Genomic DNA, 19,113 nt, shown 5'->3' with positions numbered 1-19,113 from the left:
CTTAAATCAGTTTGTGTTATAAGACTATGACATCTCCTTATATGCAAAGAAAATGAGAAGGGTGTATATTGATGTAAGGAGGTCCACATTGTACTTTAATAATTTATTTTTGGCTGTAGAATGCAAATGCAGAGAAAATTAATCAGAAAAATGTAGTCTGCTTTTCTCCACTCTAAATGACTACTTTTAAATTAACCTATTTAATTATTTTTCTTGGAAATATAATATTTTTCTAATATAACATATGAAATATTTTTTAAAAGGCTAAGAAAAAGAAAATAAACCAAATAACCTTTTATAGCCTGGCATCTGTTTTTCACTTGGTTATTGGAAAGTTAAGAACAAAGGAATATTCTGCTATGCAGCTTCAAATTAATTATTTAGGTGAAGTATTCAGCAAAAAAAAAAAAAAAAAAAAGGCATAATACTGTTTAAAACACAGAAAACTCCAGATAAGAAGACACTTTCTGCTGAACATATGCACACCTCAGAAATATCAGAAATTAAGGATATATACTGAATGTATTGGAATAACCTAATTCACCTGAGATTTCTGAGCTCATGGCAGGTCCTTTCCCAGTGAGTCTGTTGTGAGGATAGGGTCATGTCAGAAGTTTGGGCTACCATGTTCTACAGGTTCTACCTCCAGGAAGAACTGGCAGAATTATCAGAAGATAAAAGACTTTTCCAGTTCAAAACAAGCACTAAATCAAGAGCAATCTCAGGTTATTGGGTCCAGGCCTCCATAACCTGAAGCAAAGACATAATACAAAGCTGTTGCTATTAGATACACGTTGGTATTAAGCAGCTGTCCCACTTCAAGCCTTCAACCAAAGGGGTTTTGGAATTCTGCAATAATGTCGCCTTTGAGTTTATACTACCAATTCTTCTCTTAAAACTGTCCTACAGTGCTCAATGATCCTCCAAATACACGGATTTCTATGTCAGCACAAATGAGAAACACTGTTGAAGACTATCCACTCCTTTTCATGAACAGTTTAGTTCGTGGAAGGTAAAAAACAAGATCTAACTGCAAACAATGAAAGAGGTTTTAGCAATGCATGATGGATATTGTGTTGTCTGTGGTTTCCTCTACCTCACCTGTATCTTCAATGGGAACATGTTAGCTAGAAGTTAACTAATTAAGGATGTTCTAATTTTTGTGTTCCCTTTTCCATTCTCTGTCCACCTCCACCAGTTATCACACACTATGTCCCAGTATTCATTGAAAAAAATCTTGGGCATGAATGCTCTGGGAGGCACAGTATATCTCAGCATGTGAGATGGGCACAACCTTTACAGGTACATACCCTATTAGAGGTCAGAATCAGGAATCATCTACTGCAGATTATAAAGAAATTGGTCCTGGCATGCTACAGCATGCATTTCAGTCTCTAACTACAGTATGAGCAGACATATCTGCTCTTAATGAGGCTCAGGTCTTGTAAAATGTTTTCTTTATTTGCTGGTTTTCTTAGTTTCTTTCATAATCTTTAAAAATAAGAAAAATCGCAAGAAAATAAATGTTAGGTTCTGCCTAGACTTAATTAAAGTCTCGTGTGTGCTTAATTTCCCAAGTCTAACCCTAAAGGGATAAAAGAACAATGATTCTTCTATCACAACACTCAAGATCAGGCAAGAAAAATTCCTTGGGCTCCTATCTAACTGCTAAAATCAAAAGCTTGTAAACCAGCCTCGAACAAACCAGAGTTTTTGAGTAACAAACTCAAAAGGAGGATCTTTTACATCTCTGCTGCTTCCTCCAGAGACTTCCCTGGTTTCACATTCCAGAGTCACACCAATGTTTTCCCTGACATTTCTAGCTACAGTCCAATCTCAGCTGTTTCTCAGTCACTGCAGTTCAGCTGCACCATGGCCTGTTGGTGTTAGATGACTTCCAGCCAACCTGTATCATCAGCATATCATAAATCACTCCAAGCTGTCTCTCACTGGCTATTCCTTTTGCTGCTGATCTCCCTGTATGCCACTGCTTATACATACACTGGATAGGAAATGCTGGTACATCTCCAAACCATAGACCAAGATCACTGTTTATGACTCTTTCACAAAGATCTCTAAATCATGTCCTTTGGATACACACGTTTTACCACTGCTTCTCAACAGCATGCTGTATCCTTTCTGTTTCTAAAGATTTGAAGTGAACTTGGTGACCTTAGAGGAGGTGCATTTTCAGGAAGAACTAGTCATTTATCATAAGGCTATCAGACAATTTTATAAAGCCATAGATGTTCATAATTAATATGCTCCTGAGTAACAGCCTGAAAATATCTTACCTTGTGCAGAATATCCTACAATGACATGAACTCTAAATGCAAATACAAATTAGGAGAGGACAAGAAAAACATAAATTATTGCCCTCTGTGTAAGTATTCATAATTGAAAATGGAGTAAGACAAAAACAAGATTCTCCTGGTTTTATAATGCATGAAAGGACCAGCAATGACTGAAGGTTAATTAATATGGAGACTTCAATAGCAAATTCAATAGCAGGATTTCAGATTCAAGTACTGTGTTATCTTAATAGCAAAATTTAAAAGGTTTTTCTTTCACTGTTGATTTATGTAGCTTCATCTCTTGTATTTACCAAAAGATTTCAAATTTTCTAGTTAATTGGCTGAAATAAAACGACACATTACTTACTATGTATTACACCAACCAAAAATATTACTTGTCTATCCATCTAAATATCCAGATTTTAAAATTTTTCTTTGTTTGGGTATTTTTTTTTCTTTAAAAAATAATCCTTTCCTATATATTAAGATGTTTTTAAAATAGTTTCTTTCTCTAAATTATTTGACTCAGTGACAATTTTAGAGAGAAATGTTTGTGATATAAAATTATTAAAGGGATTGGCAAAATCTCAATTGATTCTTTGCTTTTCATTTCCAGAAATGAGAGATTTTGGAAAAAGAAGGTTTGCTTATGTGTGAATATACAGTTGATGAAATCGAACATGAACATAGTTATAATCCAGACAAAAATGAGCAAATCTGCAGATAGGCTCAATAGCTTGGCTTTCCATTCTTTACCATAGAAAATATTGAGGTCTTAAAAATATTTTTGCTTTGAAGTTATTCAAGATAGAACATGATAAATCTAAAAAGCATAGGCTGGCTATGAATAAATTGAAACTTACATATGGAACATCACTGATCAAAGGAAAGAGATTTAAGGTAGAAAAAATGTGGTTGTTTTTACATGAAGTTTGATATATTTTGTCAGTGCTATATAAAATGGATCTTGGTAAAGGATAAAGGGACATACTGTCCAATACAGGGCCTTGGCCTGAATTCTAGAACCAAGACAAAAGACCACGTTCAGCAAGAAGGATTGGCACGTTTTCTTCAAAAGTCAGTCATACACTTGGTGTCCTATATAGAGACACTGCTTCAAATATGTGAACATGTGGGATGGCAGTGCATATAGTGTTAACTCAGTGAGAAGGAGAAAAGGAAAGGAAAGACCTTTTAGGAAAGACCTTAAGCCTCAACTAGATTGGGGTGATCTTGATACATCTAGATGATCAAAAAATTCCTTCTGGTCTGATGGTATTTTTCTTGATGTACTTGATATTGAGGATCATCACCTGAGGAGTCATCTATTATGAATGCAAGATTGGTCAGCAACACAGAATAAAGTGAGACTTTCAAGTACGGTACTCAGTAAGTTGGAAAAGGTCCTAGTGATTACTTTTTCTACCAGAAAGTTGAAAGGTTTTTGATGACAAACCTTTCTTTCTTTATTTCTTTGGTCACAAAGGAGAAAAAAAATGCCTAGGCTTCTACCTCTCTGCATTAGTGTGCTATTTGATTCTGCAAATAAATTGAGTATTAACTGATTAGATTACTAGGTACTCAAACACCTTTCTCTGTCACTGCCCTTCATTGGCAATTCATTTAAGTGATCCAGACAGGTTGTCTGTGGCTGTTAAAGACTGAAATTTCCTTAAAGTTAAGACATCTTGTTCAGTGAATATTCTGTTGTCAGCCAGGCTTAAGTAGCAGTGATGCAATAATCCAAGATGTTTTCTAGCAGTGCCACCAATTTCTTGCCTAAGCTAATCTGGATAACTTGCTTCCTTCTGCTGTTAAATATCCAAGTGACAGACTATTACAGTTTAAGCTCTTCCTGTCATTTACTTCTAAAGTGTCCTCTTTTATTTGTGTCCCAGTGCTGTCAACCTACAAAAAAGCTCTTTTTCTGAATAACAGATTAGGTATGGTCAGAGAGCAGCTGCACTTCTCGATACTGAAATTCCTTTCTTTATTCAATTTTTTCCTTTCTGTCCCCACCTTAAAAAGAAGATCTTTTTGTCTATTCCCTCTGATTAAATAAATAATTCTTATGTTCTTGCTGAAGGAAATACAAGGCTGGATATTTCCATGTTGCATAGCAAATACTTCTAGAAAAGTGACATAGAAATTGTTGGAGAATTTTGCTCAGACATGGCTTAAAGAAAGAGGCCATGAAAATATACAGCTGATGGAAAAGTAAATGGCAGCTGTAAAGCAGCAGTTCTCAAGCCTGTTTCTGTAAATAATTAGGTTCTCAGGCACATTTTATAAACAGCAGGATTCTCAGACAGTCTTCTCACAACAGGTAAACATTCTGTCCTTGGGAACAGACATGGAGGTTGAGAACCCTTCATATCAGGGTGAGAACAAAAATCTTGGTTTCAATAAACAAACCACAGGTATTGAAAACAAAGGGAGGGGTTAATGTTTGCTCGGTAGCCTATCGTGAGCTCGAGTTTTGCAATATGCATGATCTTAATTAACACGGTTATAAAAACGTGCCTTTGGATCAATAAATTCGGAGTCAATGCTGATCAACAAAGATGGGTCGTCTCCCTTCGCTTTCAACAAGAAATGCCCAAGAAAAACCATTATTAGTAAAAGAATACCAGTAACAAATGCATATGTCAGGTATCTTGCGTTTTCTTAAATTCTGGCTGAAGGATAAGGAACATTTTAAAAAGCTAAATATTAAGGCAGCATAGCAGTCAGGGTGTGGGAGAGGACACAGAAGCTCCACAGTGACTTGAGTCTCAATGAGATCTTGCAAAATCATATATCAGTCATGCAACACAACACAGCAAGCAGCCTCAGCCTTGTGTCTGTTCTGTCTCAATGGTGCAACACATCTGAACTTGTGGTGATGGAGCAATTTGGGGTGACTTGTATGGCAAGTGCTGTGTAATAGGTAATAGAAAGGAGAAAAGATTTCTTATATGTGAAATTGAGGCAGCGAGAATTACAACTTAAAGAAATTGAAGTGCTGTCTTGACCTTTTACTATTTCACAACAAGTGACTTAATCTGCAACCTCTGACATCTTACCTGAAAACAAGACCTTTCTTTTTGCCTTACAGTAGGAAAAGATTGAAATATAATCGCAATCATACTTTGTGTATAACTGAATTTCCTCATGACTGCCAAATGATTTGTGCAGTTCTGAAAAGAAATGGCCCGTACTTACCTTTCCTTTAGCTGAATACAGCCTATGAATGTCTCCACCACCGAGCTCTTTTTTCTGTGAAAGATTATTTCAAGCTTTATCAGCTCTCTGAAACCCAGAGACATGAAATCTCCTACATATATTTTTCCTGTGCTCCAAGTTGCTGACTTTGCAGTGACTGTTATAAATTGAATATGGTGGCAGCAGAGTGTGGCTAATTATTCCTCAGCATAGCTTTTTATTTGCAAAGACTTGCAGAATGACTCCAGTAAGGACAGCAATTTTGGAGGGCCTTGACTCAAACTTGATTTAATCCAGACTTTCTCTGGCAACCTCAAATATTATTTCCCTGGATTTGCTTCCAGTTCTCCTCCAGGTAAGCAGCACCTCCCTTGCGGGGTGTTGTCAATGCCCCTGACCTTCCATAGCTTATTTTTGGTTTTATGTCACGTATTGGGTCTATGTGTCTTAGGTTTCTCTGGTGCAAGTTGGCACAAGCCCTGGGTCTTTGTGTCTAACTCACCAGTGGCTGGCTCCTTATCTGTCACCTTTGGGGAACAGGAGCCAGCTGCCCTGCCTTCCTAAAACCAGCTCTGCTTATCAGAAATGTCTCAAAACTGTTCCTATCCTTTGTGAGTTACACTTTAAGTTCAAAGGCAAGCAAATACCACATGCCATGGAATTTTTAAGTCTTTCCTCCTATTTGTTTAAACTATACAGCTGAAACTAAATCTCTCCTGCACACCTTCTTCAGCAAATCTGTTTTTCAGACAAGACCTAGGTTTTGTGACTAGTTGCTTTATTAACTTATTCTTTACCATTTTAACAACAGATAGAAGGAGATGCAAGAAAGAGCTCTGCCTTATCAAGGCTCACTATATATTAAAGCATATAGTATTACTTTTTAATTTACTAGAATTAATGGCAAGTATATTGAGAGCTACTTGAGATGACCCCATCTGGTAGAGATTATTTTCTCCTTTTAAGGACAGCACTAAAAATAATTTTTGAGACCTCTCTAAACTTGGTTTTACCGGGCATCTTGTTTTAGTTGAAATTATTCAGATTCTGGTCATACAGCCTTTAAATGCCAATATACAATATGCTAAGAGAACAGCAGCAATATGAGAATCACACAGTATTTCTGCCTTATTTCTGTTAATGCATTTATCATGGCCTTAAAATGTTCCATTAAGAGCTCCTAGAGTCAGAACTTCAAAAAGAAAGGTAATGTTTTATTAGATATAAGGATATCCAGAACATTTCCTGAAAATGAGTTACCAATTCTTAATTCTTTTCACCTGTAATATATATTAATTATTTAAAATCTATCAAATTTATCCTCAGAATCCAACAGAGAGAGAGATTTGCCACTGAGCTATCTGAATATATTCAAGAAGAGACTCAGAATTCCATATGTATCAAACCCGTGGTATAGGTCTTATAACTGACTCCGAGTGCCTTCCTTTGTGGCACCTGATTCACACTAGAGGGAATGCTGTAGTGACATTCATAGCTGTACAATTGGATTCTCTGAACAAGCATTGAATTTAATATTTATGGGATAGTAGCTATGTGTATTCCATGCCAAGAAGATGCTATAAATTCTGTCAAGGAAAACAGAACTTTTAAAGAGGCATTTTAAAGTTGCATTTATGGTGCTTAAGTTTTGTTCAGTATATAAATATTTATATATACTGCTTTATCAATAATTTGGGGTATAATATTAAAGTTTTATCATTGAGGTAAAGAATTTTATGACCGATCCAGTAAGAACAAGAACTGAAAATTATGCTTTTATGACATGATTTTCCTTGACTAAGATTCATTCAACAGGTACAAGAACATATTATGGATGTTCTCATAAAGCATTTTTTATTTCTGTAAGTTGTGACATTTCCAAGAAGGCAGAATTCTTTTGTCTTACATATTAAGCATTTAGGATACCATAGAGAGCAAGTTTAAGACATAAGGTTGAGGCAAACAAAGAAGCAGAAACACCATTTATTAAAAAGGAAGCATAGGAGTAAAACAGGATATCAGCCTGGCTAAAAAATGGGTTCTTCTTGGACCTCGAGACTTAAGTGGGAAGTTTATAGAAAGCAGAAACTAGAAGGTCAGACTCAAGGGGAAGATGATGGAGTAATATCACAAAGGAATGAAATCAGGAGGTACAAGGCACAAAAAAGACCAAGCTAGTAGGAGACATAAAAAGTAACAAGAGAGGCAACAAAGTGATAAGGGGAAATGATGTGGGAAAGGTAATATATGCTGCAGGAAAATGTCTTGCCATAGTTAAACCAAGATGGAAATTTATTTGTAAATGGCAGAAAGAATGTGAACAGATGGATGACATTCCTTGCCTCAATGTTTTCTAAGAATGAATGTGATCTGCAATTGGGTAACTGATGCAAGTTCTGTTAATGACAAAAAAATACTACTTTAACCTAGAAGCAGGAAAGGATTTAGTGAACACCTATGAAAGTCAGAGACTTTAAATTATGTAGGATAACGGTTAAAATAATTTTAAAGAGGTGACCTAAGCAATATACTGTAGTGATTACTCTAAAGAGTTATTGGAATATGGTGATACTGGATGACTAATGAAAACAAAATAGGATTCCGCTGGAGCAAAGTAGGGTCTGTGAAAACCGAATTATAAATACGTAACTTTAATTTTTCAGGAAAATGTAGGAACAAACAAGTGCCAATAAGAAAAAAAAAGATGTTTATCAATCAACAAATATTTATTGAGAAGAAACCATATCAAAAAAATCTGATTTCTTGCTGTAATAGAGAAATAGGACTCATGAGAAGGGAAGAAGCAACAGATATTCATTACCATGTGTTAATACGATGGTATTTCTTGTAAACAACTTGGGGACAAGTGTTCTAGATACAACTCCTAGAAGCTGGCTAGAAAACTTGTAGCTGAGATCACTATCAAATGGAAAAACATATGTATTGATCTTGTACAAGTGCCTACTGACTCGAGTACTGGCTGCTGCAGTTAAGCAAAATGAAACTTCAAAAGAACAGGTTAATGGTTAGAAGTGGACTGGACCTTGATAAATTAAAGAAAAGACCTGAAAAAATAAGATTAAATTTAGTAAAGATGAATATAAATATTTATATTTTGATATGAGCAGTCTGTAGAATAATTACAAGCTATGAAAGGTCTCATTTGGCAGCAGTGCTACAGAAAAAATCTTTCTGCTAAAATGGATTACAACATGACTATGACTCAAACATTAACATTTTTAGAAAGGGCACATAAACGGATAAAAAGTATGTACAAACAGCAGTGTAGCTGTATCTTAAGATCATTGCTCAGTTTTAGGCACCTCAATTCATGAAACGTATTGACCAGTTGGGCACAATCCAGTGAATGATCAAAGGTTTAGAAAACATCAAAACCAAGAAAAAAAATTGCCGTGGTTATTTGAAATCTAGGGGAGACAAGGTTGTAGAGGCAACTGACAGTAGCCTTTAAAAACCTAAAAGACTGCTGCAGAGAGGAAAGGAACAATTTACACTTTATCATGCACAGAGCAAGAAATAGTGCTCCTAAATGACAGCAAGAAAGATTCAGTTTAGATGTCAGGAAAACCTTTTTAACAATAAAGGTAGTAATGCACTAGAACAAATTGCTTTGGATGCTGTAGAAATCATCTGAAGTGCCTGAGAATAGGTTAAAAAAGCACTAGTAAAGATTATTTAAAGATGGTCTGGCCATAAAGGGATGGGAAAAGATGAAGCACTGTTTTTTCCAGGTCTATTTTTTACCAATTCTGTGGACCTGTTAGAAAATTTTGGCCGTCAACCAAAATTATACAAGGCTGTGTCAAGTACAACAGAATCCTGTAATGGCTGTGTAATGCAAACAGCAGCAACATGAAGTGTAAATGCTCGTCAAGCTCAGCAGAGCTCAAGTTCAAGGCTGGGCTTCTGATGAGGTTATCAAGAAATGTGTTACAGGGAATGCTCCTGATTCTGAGATGGAAGTTTTCACCTCCTACCTGGGAAACTGGGAGAGCTGCCTACAGATCTCAGCATTCTCCTTTTTTCCTTCTATAGTATTTGAAGACTTGAATGTACAATATTTATACTAAAATCCCTCCCTGTCATTGAGGTGAGTGTCTACAGAGACCCTCTGGTGATCTAAGCTGCTTTATAAGGCACATTCTAGAAAATCAGAAAAATACTAAATTTCTGTGGCTTAACTTCTTCCAGAGAAATTGTTTGATAAACTATAGCTAAAGAACATGATACCTGAGTCCCTGCTGGGGACTTGCTGTTAAGGATGCACTCCTGCTGTCTATGATATGCAGCTGATTCTGTATTACTTGCTTCTACTATGAAGTACAGTAAGATCTCCTGAAATACTATCTCCATAGTCATCCCAAGTAACTATTTTACAATATTTTCAAGGTTATAATTTTAGACTTTATAAGAAACATAATGGGGATGAGTAAGACCAACAACCAGAAGGTAATATGAATCACCCTTTTCTCCTTCTCATAGGACACAACAGGCTAATATTTTTTTCCTTTTTTCCTCATGCCTGGAGTCAAAGAAAAACCACTGCTGACAGAACCTCAGTGTATGTCCAGCTTTGGCTTTCCATCCCTGCTGTCTAATATGCTAACAATACTTTAATAACACAGCAATTCCTTTCACCAGCCTCACCAGAACACCGACAATATCTCCATTTGCCTTCCTCACAATCCAAGCTCTATCTTCATACCTCAGCACAGCAATTTCCCCCATGTCTCTTCAGCTTGCTCAAAACTTATTAGTGACTCAGATGTTTCTACTTTCATTGTGGTTTGAACAGTGATGTAATACACATAAGTTCAGTCCTCTGTAAAAAAATTTATAGTCATACTCCTGGCCTTTGTGTTTTTGATACCTCCTACTGATAGAATTATGCCAACTGCTGTGCATGGTTTTTCAACGCAGATTACAAGGAAGTTTTATGTGCTAGTTTATATAACTTTCACACACTTCCTCACAGCACAGTGTACTATCATGAAAATTCCTGATTTATGAGAAGAAAATTATGTGCTTTTGCGTGAACTAAGAGATAAGTTCTGGAAAGTCTCTTCTTAGGATGACATATTATTCATTTATCAAAAATATGTTCAAGAAAATTATGTGTGAACTCTGAAAATATGATTAGCTTTGGCATGAATAATGGTTACTTCTTTCTGCTTTTGTGAACTCTTCAGCAAAAAATTACAGATGCTACACAAGACCAGTACATGAGCAATACTTAACCATCTGATGATGTAATAGAGCTACACTCCTGAGTATAAACCAAAACACGTCATTCAAAATACAACTTAGAGGTAACCTACAAACATCTCGTAAGTGAAAGAGAGATCTAGAGCCCAATTAAACTAGAAGTAGTGCAAATAGAAAAGGAAAAAAAAATTGAGTTGGCCACTAATTGCCTATAGCCTGAGGTGAAATGATGGCACAGAAAACTTACACAACCCAGTGGCCAGGTGTCCATTAATTTACTACAGGCTGCCTGGAAGCTGTTGACAGAAATGCTGTCAGAAATAGCACTTCAGCAGATCAGGACTCAACTAATATGTAGAATGCAGTCTCTCATCTCTCATGGAGTTCAGAGGTGATGCATTCACTGTCTCTAATTAGTAAGGGAAAGCAAATAAAGAAATCCATTCTATCTTTTTTTATGCTGACTCTGTGTAAAATCCAAACATACGGTTTACCAGTGGGGGATGACAAACATTAGAAGTGCCTATTTATATCTTTGTCTGTGTGCTCTCAGACCTGTAAGGAAACCAGTTAGTACTGAGAATATTATCCTGTGCTTAAAATTAATTTCTCTCTTAAATAAAATACTTATCATAAAACTAATTCAAAGGCATAGTCAAGCATTATTATCACAGAACTATCTATGATTTTTTTATGTTGGAAAAGACCCCTAGAATCATTGAGTTCAAGCATTAACCTGTCATTGCCATGATCACCACTAAACCATGTCCCTAAGAAGTTAACAGATGGATAGTTAATCACCACAAACACTCCTGGATTAAGCAGCTCCATATAAAGATTCATTTTATCTGTAAGAAGGAAATATACTATTATATTTTTATTGCAAAAATATATGTCCTAAATTCAAACTGTGCTTCCTTCATCTGGAAATCTCATTAATTAAGCAAAATTGGTATGTTAGTTTGCTTTTTATTTATCTCCATGCATTTTCATTTCAATTAACTAAACTCCATTAACTTTCCTCAATAACTGCTCTATTCTTACTTTTGTTATCATTTAATTGTAACTACAATTAGATTGAGATGGAAGATGTTTAAAAGCAAACACAAAACCAGTGAAGACTTTAAGAAAAAAAAGATAGGATGATCATTAATGTCAGAAATGGCTAACTTCTTGAGATTACCGTCTCGCACAAAAGGCTGTAGTTACCCATTCAAGATTATGGGAGAACAGTGCTTTAAGGAGATTCAAGGCATTTGTTTTCTACACAGTCACAGTGACCACCCCTTTGAGTATTTTTGCAATAACTTTTACTTAACCATTAAATAAGTGAACTAAGCTTGTCTGTTGCCACCAAGAAAGAAAGAGACATAAAGGACCCTCCCATCCTGTATTTTTACACTTTTATTCTAACCTTATACTCCATTGGTATTGAAACCAGCTCTTAAATGTTATGCTTGAAATTCAGGCTTACAGTGCTTCATGCAGGTGTGTGGGACAGGAGAACTAACTCATGAATTGTTGTGACTGACTAAAGGATAACAAGACTTAACAATGATGGAGTTCAAGCTAAACACATGCTAGGCGTTTACTCAAGGGAGAGATTTTAAGCTTTTCAAAGATTGGATTCTGCATGTGAGATCATTTAATACAGAATTTCATGCCTACATTATTCATACCCAGGGTATATTGATTCTTTTCTGTTTAGAAATCATTCACTATATTTTGTTACTTATGGTTTATGAGCTACTAGCTGCAAAAAGGTAACATTCTATGTGAAACACTCAGGGGATACTACCTTAATTCCACTTAAATGATTTTAACCTGCGGCATCAACACAGGTGTAGGCCATTCAATGTTTTTAGGAATCAGGCCAAAAGCTTTCCAGTGTATCTACTGGGATTTAATTCTTGTCTAACAGGAGCTGATGTGAAAAATCCAAATCTGGAAACAAATGAAAGACAAGCAACTGGGAAGAACATAACAGCTTGTGAGCTGAGGGGCTATAGAGAGATTCTGTTCAGCTTCTGTTGAAACAGGCATCTCAAGCACAATTCTGGATACGACCTAAACCAAAACCAATTTTCCTAGCTAGTCACAGTGGTTTGCAGCCTCACTAGTAAACATCATTAGTATATAAGAGCTTTTTCCTGAATCTGTTGTCAACAATATTAGGGGTTTTTATATTGTAAAAACTATGAATTTGAATAAAACCTCACCTTAAACCACAAAACAGGATGCAGACTGGCTTTGGATTATACTTAATGAAGAGCAAAATCAGAAACAGAAGCAAAGTCAAGCCCACTAATCTGGAAGGCATTATCTCTGAAAGTAGCCAGTTAGGACACTTAAGAAATGAAGACAGAAATTAGGTGAGATACTATGTAAATTCTTATGTGACAGCATTGTCCAAGCATCCTCATAGATATTTCTGTTCCAGTATGCTAACAAGCCTAAACTATAAACTATGTTCCAGAATGCTAACAAGCCTAAACTTGTGTTTCCTGATGTTATTTCTAATACGTCTACAACTAATAATATTTTTTTGTGCTTACACAACTTAATGTATTTCAAGTTAAAAACTTTTTATTTTCTTTTTAATGGAGAATGAATCTATTGTTTTCTGTATAAACTTGAGATTTAGCTTCAGCATCAAGAGAAATATCTCCTTTCAAGAACATATTGCTGAAAAAAAGCCACTTGGAAAACTGTGGAATAAACCACTGCACATTTGGAGTAGGTGCATATGGAATACATGGATAGCTCATGTCTCTTGTCAAATGGTAAGGCATACCAATACTGACTGACCCTCTATTTTACTCCAAAACAATTCAAACTAAAAAGTAACATCTCATTGTCTTGCTCATTAGAAAAGCTTCCAAAGGAAGACAAAATAAACCCAGGCTGTTGGTCCTTTCTATCATTTACCTCGGATTTGTGAACAGAAGGGAAAATAACTATGTTAAGTAATAACCTGGCACACACTCCTCTTCCACAGAGACAGGATTTTACAGCTGGCAAACAAACTATTCCCTTGCAACAGAGCTTTAGCAAAAAGCTAAAGCTGTCTGTTCTGTCTATTTTGGATGAGATGGCATATTGAATGTGTCAGGCTTGGACTCTGCACTTTCCTGAAATCTCATCTAAACCCAGTGCCTGCACATCTGAGTCAGATGTCAGGAGTGACAAAAGGGCCAGCTAAGTGCTTGCGGCTGCCCAACCGGCAAGCTGCTGCTCTGCTGTCAGAGAGTAATCAGTTTGATAGGTCTTGTCACACATGGAAAGCAGCGATTTTGGAAAGAAAACCAACAAATAGAGAGCTAGGCTTAGAGCAAAATAGTTGGTGCCTCTATGGTTTCAAGTTAATGTCACATTTAGGTGTCTCGCCATATCCCTTGGATGGGATTATGAGCAGAGGGTGCTTCCTCATTCAGACCTACACTCACCACATTTGTGATGTGGTTTTGGTGTGAGAAATTTTACTATCAGCTCAGATACATCACTTGGTTCATTCCTCTGAAAGGTGCTGTCAAACCATAGGCATCTGGCCCTCATTGGCTTAAGGATTCATTCTCACTCACTCAAAGGAAGGAAACTGCAAAAGCATAGATGGCAGCCTATCCAAAATACCTGCTCTTTGCCTCCACAGTGCACAGACAAGGACAGGCAGATGTTCGGTCCTGCTGGTGGGAAACTGAGGACAGCAAAAGAGAGAAATTAGAGAACCTGGTGTGTTTATTCCCTCCCTTCTGCCAGGCAAACACACTGAGGAGCTTTTGAAAGATCCGTGTCACTGTATGTGTCTTTGGACAACCAAATAATTATGCATCCTTTCTCACTGAACTACCTGAGGAAGGGAAACAGAAAACCTGAGTCATTCTCACTCCTGGAGGATAAAACCTTGATCCGAACAACCAAATCCAAAATAAGTGCTGTTTGCCAAGGTTTGTTAACCAGGGGGAGTATGTTATAGAAAAAAATTCTGGGAATTAACAGATGTTTTAACACCACTTGCAGTTGAAGTCAGTGTTAGTAAAACAACTTGTAAGAAAGTTAAATATCAGTGAGCTATTTGAGTATGGAAATTGTTAGATCCAGAAGATTTAGATGCAGATGGCATATAGGCACCAATTACTGATGGTGATTCTTATGGTCATGCCCAATTCTAAATGCTGAAGTTGTAATGAATAGAACTTTCCCACCCTTCATTGAGCAGCCACCATCCTGGAATGAGAAGACATGAAGATCTCCATCTTTCCACTATTTCCCAGCATGCAGGGGTCAAGTGCGCTTATCACTGTAGAAATTGTCATTCTCATTTATTAATTAACCGCTACTCTACATAACACCAGAAAAAAAAAGAGGTTCAAGGGCCTCCTCAGCTTCTCTTTCATTTCTCAGCTGTGCCCTAAGTCGTGTGACTAGGCTAGTTTAGCACTTGCTGAAGGACAGGTATTTTGTGAGATGGCTGCCTGATGGCAATCCTTGGAGCTGGGACCTGATGTTGCTCCTCCTGCCTTGTTCTGTTACTTCTTTCTAGAAATGAGTGAGAGAGTATTTTCCCTCCCTTTCCTTCCCAGCCCAGTTTCTACCTTTGTCCACAAAAGTGAAAGGTGAAGATTTAAATCTTTTCTTACTGAGGTAAACGAGCCGAGATCTTGGGATACTTGGTTTGATATCAGCAGAGTAAAATCAGAATGAATTGGATCAGTTGCTCTTAAATGCTTGTTTCTCATAAATAGATGGCATTTATCACATCAAAAGCTATGTTTCAATTTTCAGCTTTACTGCAACCTTTATTAGCCTATTTAAAGGCATTATTAGTGTTCCATGGGGTTTTTCAGAAGGAAAATCCCATATCAAAATCTAAATGTAAATTATGTGAAGGATGAAAGTAGGTGGTTTCTACTCGGTAATTCAGGGCTGAAACAAATTAGAATGAGATAAAATCCATTATTGCATTAAAGTTTTATTCTCTACAGTGAGGAGGAAAGTATTTTCAAATGCAAATATTTTCTGCATAATAAATTCTGGTGAACTTCATTAAAACAGGTATCTTCTAGAAAAAAAGACCAAATTTTTCTGTGATTCCAACCACAGAATGTCAATATTTATTAGGCTCTGAAATAGAAATAAAAGTAGTTCATCCTTATTATATAAATAATATATTCTGAGGAAAATCTATTCCTCAAATGTAAATCACATCCACTATTGGTTGCATTAAAGCTAATGAAAAAACTAATTTAACAGTTAGGATATTGTATCTCATGCTTTTGCCACATGCCTTTGCATAAAGGAAATGCAAGTATCATTTTTAGTAATATCTACTGATGTTAGGTGGGGTTATTTACTTAATTTAATTATTTAATAAGCTTTTTTTCCCCATGTACAAAATAATGTGTTTACCAGTATATCTGCTGAAATTTTTTATAATCCAAACATCTCCACATTTTAAACCAGTCAGGTTTTCAGGCTTCCTTTCAAATACAGATAAATAGTATTGCATTAATGAAAATACCAAGAATGAAGAAAAAAAAAAGCATTTTCATTGATCTCAAGTAAAAATAAATTGTTTAGTGTGTTGAAATTTTGTGAGCCACAGGGATTACTGTGAGACAACATACAAAAGCTTGCTTGACTGACGATTTTAATCTGAAGTTTTTCTGTGGAGTCAGTTGCTCATGTAACTTCTGGTGAAGGAAGAAAATGGTTTTATTTGGTCTCTGGATTGATGGATTTTCTCAGGTTTAATGGATGTCTCAGACAAATTTCAAGGGAGTTGTTAGAGAAGGAAAGGGAGGTTGAAGATTGTGTGACTGCATATCAGTTTTAAAACAAGAAACTTTTTATAAAGCTCTCTAGTTGCAGGGAAATTATCATTATTTGAAGAAACCTTAGTAGATAGTGAAATATAATCCCCTGTTTTACTGTCTGAAATTTAAATAAAATGTTACAGGGCATGTAGTAAATGACCAATAAGGATATTTCAGATGAAAAAAATACCATGTGCTTCATTACCAAAGGGCACACAGGAAAGGGACTTGGGACTTGTAAGTAGTGCAAGCAGCATAAATCTATGTTTATAAAGTAAGGCATAAATGTTCATAAAATAAGACAAAGACTTTTTTAACAATAAAAATATAACGACAAAATGCTGATTGCTGTTTCTCAATCCAGCACCCTGTCTCATTAAGGGGCACATAGTAGAGACAACTGTTCCCTTGCTCTTTGATGGCTGAGTTATCTATCCTGTTTGTTCTGGATTTTTTGGACAGAAATCCCTTGGTACCATTTAACAGCAAAGACTATTTTGAATGCATGGCCTCTCATCCATTTTCATATACATATGGCATGGCAGCAAGAGTAAGATATGCCTAAAAAGACAATAATGTGACAAAGTTTGAGTAATGATTCAGTTTTTCTTCTAGATAACATTTTAAAATATTTGCACATCAATTCAGCCACTCCAATTTTGAATATCTTGTGATGGTCATAGATTTTTTACTATATGGTAGGTACTCATTGAATTTTACTTTCTTCTGAGTTTTTGAGGTTTGATGCTACCTTTGTTGACACCATCTTGGATACCTTTTTGCTCTGCTTCATTACATAATATATGATGTTTGAACTTTTTTTTCATTAGAATTCAGAGGCATTTAGAGAACTAATTATTCTATTTTTCTTTGCTAAACTTTGACTGAAATAATAGCTCAAATGCATTAAGTGTTACTCTTCAAATGCATTAAGTGTTACTCTTTAGGTCTTTTTTTTCCCTCTAAGTCTTTTTAAAGTGGAGTTACACTTTTAATGGCCTCTTTGTTTATTTCAAATAATTTTTATTTATACTTCTCTCTTTCTATTTGATTTTAATAATAATGTTTTCTTCATGTTTATGTATCTGTAGAGGAAGCCTGTGTTCCCAGTAATATGAATTTCTAGTAATATAGAGAGTTTGTGATCCTACATACTGGATTTTGCTGTACTTTTCTCTGGTTATTTAATTACATAATTCACTTTAATATATAACTCTATGAACTTTTGAAAAGATTTATATTCCAGAGTAAATCTACATCCTTCTGCATCCTAATTTTATTACTCTAGTTTCTGTTGTATTTTCTGTCTTGCTTTCTTGTCTCCAGGTCTCTAATTAAAACTGTCTGTAGTTTGTTTTAGGAAAGAGTTATAAGGCAATCCAGGGAAAACCTCCTAACTTAGCCATTAGATTTATTAGGCAATCCTAGCAGTCTTTAAGGAAGAGCATTTAACTATGTTTTTTTTTTGCATATTGGTCAAAACCAAAGTAATCAAAAATTCATCTCCACACTTGTGCCTAGTTTAGAAGACAATTTACCTTGAAACAAATGGAAGTACATTGCAGTCTGAAAACCTTCAAATCTCACACTTGCCACAGGGGAAGTCTTGATTCCTTGGATACCATTGGTGCTCGGCACCTTCCTGAAGATGCCTTTTGGAGCCAGGGTTTCAGACAGGCCCATCCTTCAGCCCATGCAGGCTAATTAGGGCTCAGATGAGCTCTTGTGCTTTGAAGAAAGGTGAAACAAGGGACAGCTGCTAGTCTTCAGTGATGCCAAATGAAATTAAGAAGTCTAACCCACATGAGTGCTTAAACACTAGAATTAATATGAAATATGCTGACAGGCTCTTTTTATCCGTCACCTTTTAGACATGCATAATTGGGATCATCACAGGAGTATCATATTAATATGTAGAGGAGGTAATCTTAAAGGGAACAGGTGAGATGAGATCACAATGGAATTTTTGAAGCCTCTTTTATCTATGAGGACCAATATACTGCAGTTGAAGTATGAAGTGCCCCAGGAGTTATGTAGTATCATTAATCCATTTAAGTGGCATGTGGGCTAAAATGTAAAAAGAAAAAAATAAAATAATTCTAACCTGAATCACCCAAAATTTCTCATAAATGTAGAATACAGAAATCAGAATCAATGTAAGCAATGTGCTCTGATCTTCATCCCTCACAGTGCTGGGTGCTTTTCCCAAAACAGGAGAGCTACTAAAGGCCTTCTGTGTTATCTCCCTACTCCTCTGGATACACAGCCCTACAGGGCTGCAGCATGGCATGGATCAAGCTGTTGAAAGACTGTTCTCAGCAGCTCCTCCTTTGCCCTTCAGGGAAAGGTAACAGCACCCCTGTGACCAACCCAAAAGGTGGGAGTGGTAATAGACTCTTTCGCTTGCAGAAAACAGGTAATATTTTGGACTGCTATTAGAGAAACTAGTGAGAGAGTCAATTTGGGTACCACAGCAATATTTCCAAACATTTTATAATGACTATTGTGACTCTTTATTAGGAGACCTCTAATTTGTATAGTTTTGGTTTGTTTTTTTTTTTTTTTTTTGGTGTTTT

Source organism: Melospiza melodia, chromosome 3 (assembly GCF_035770615.1).
Source record: "Melospiza melodia melodia isolate bMelMel2 chromosome 3, bMelMel2.pri, whole genome shotgun sequence".
Taxonomy (NCBI): Eukaryota; Metazoa; Chordata; class Aves; order Passeriformes; family Passerellidae; genus Melospiza; species Melospiza melodia.
This window is presented reverse-complemented; position numbering follows the sequence as displayed.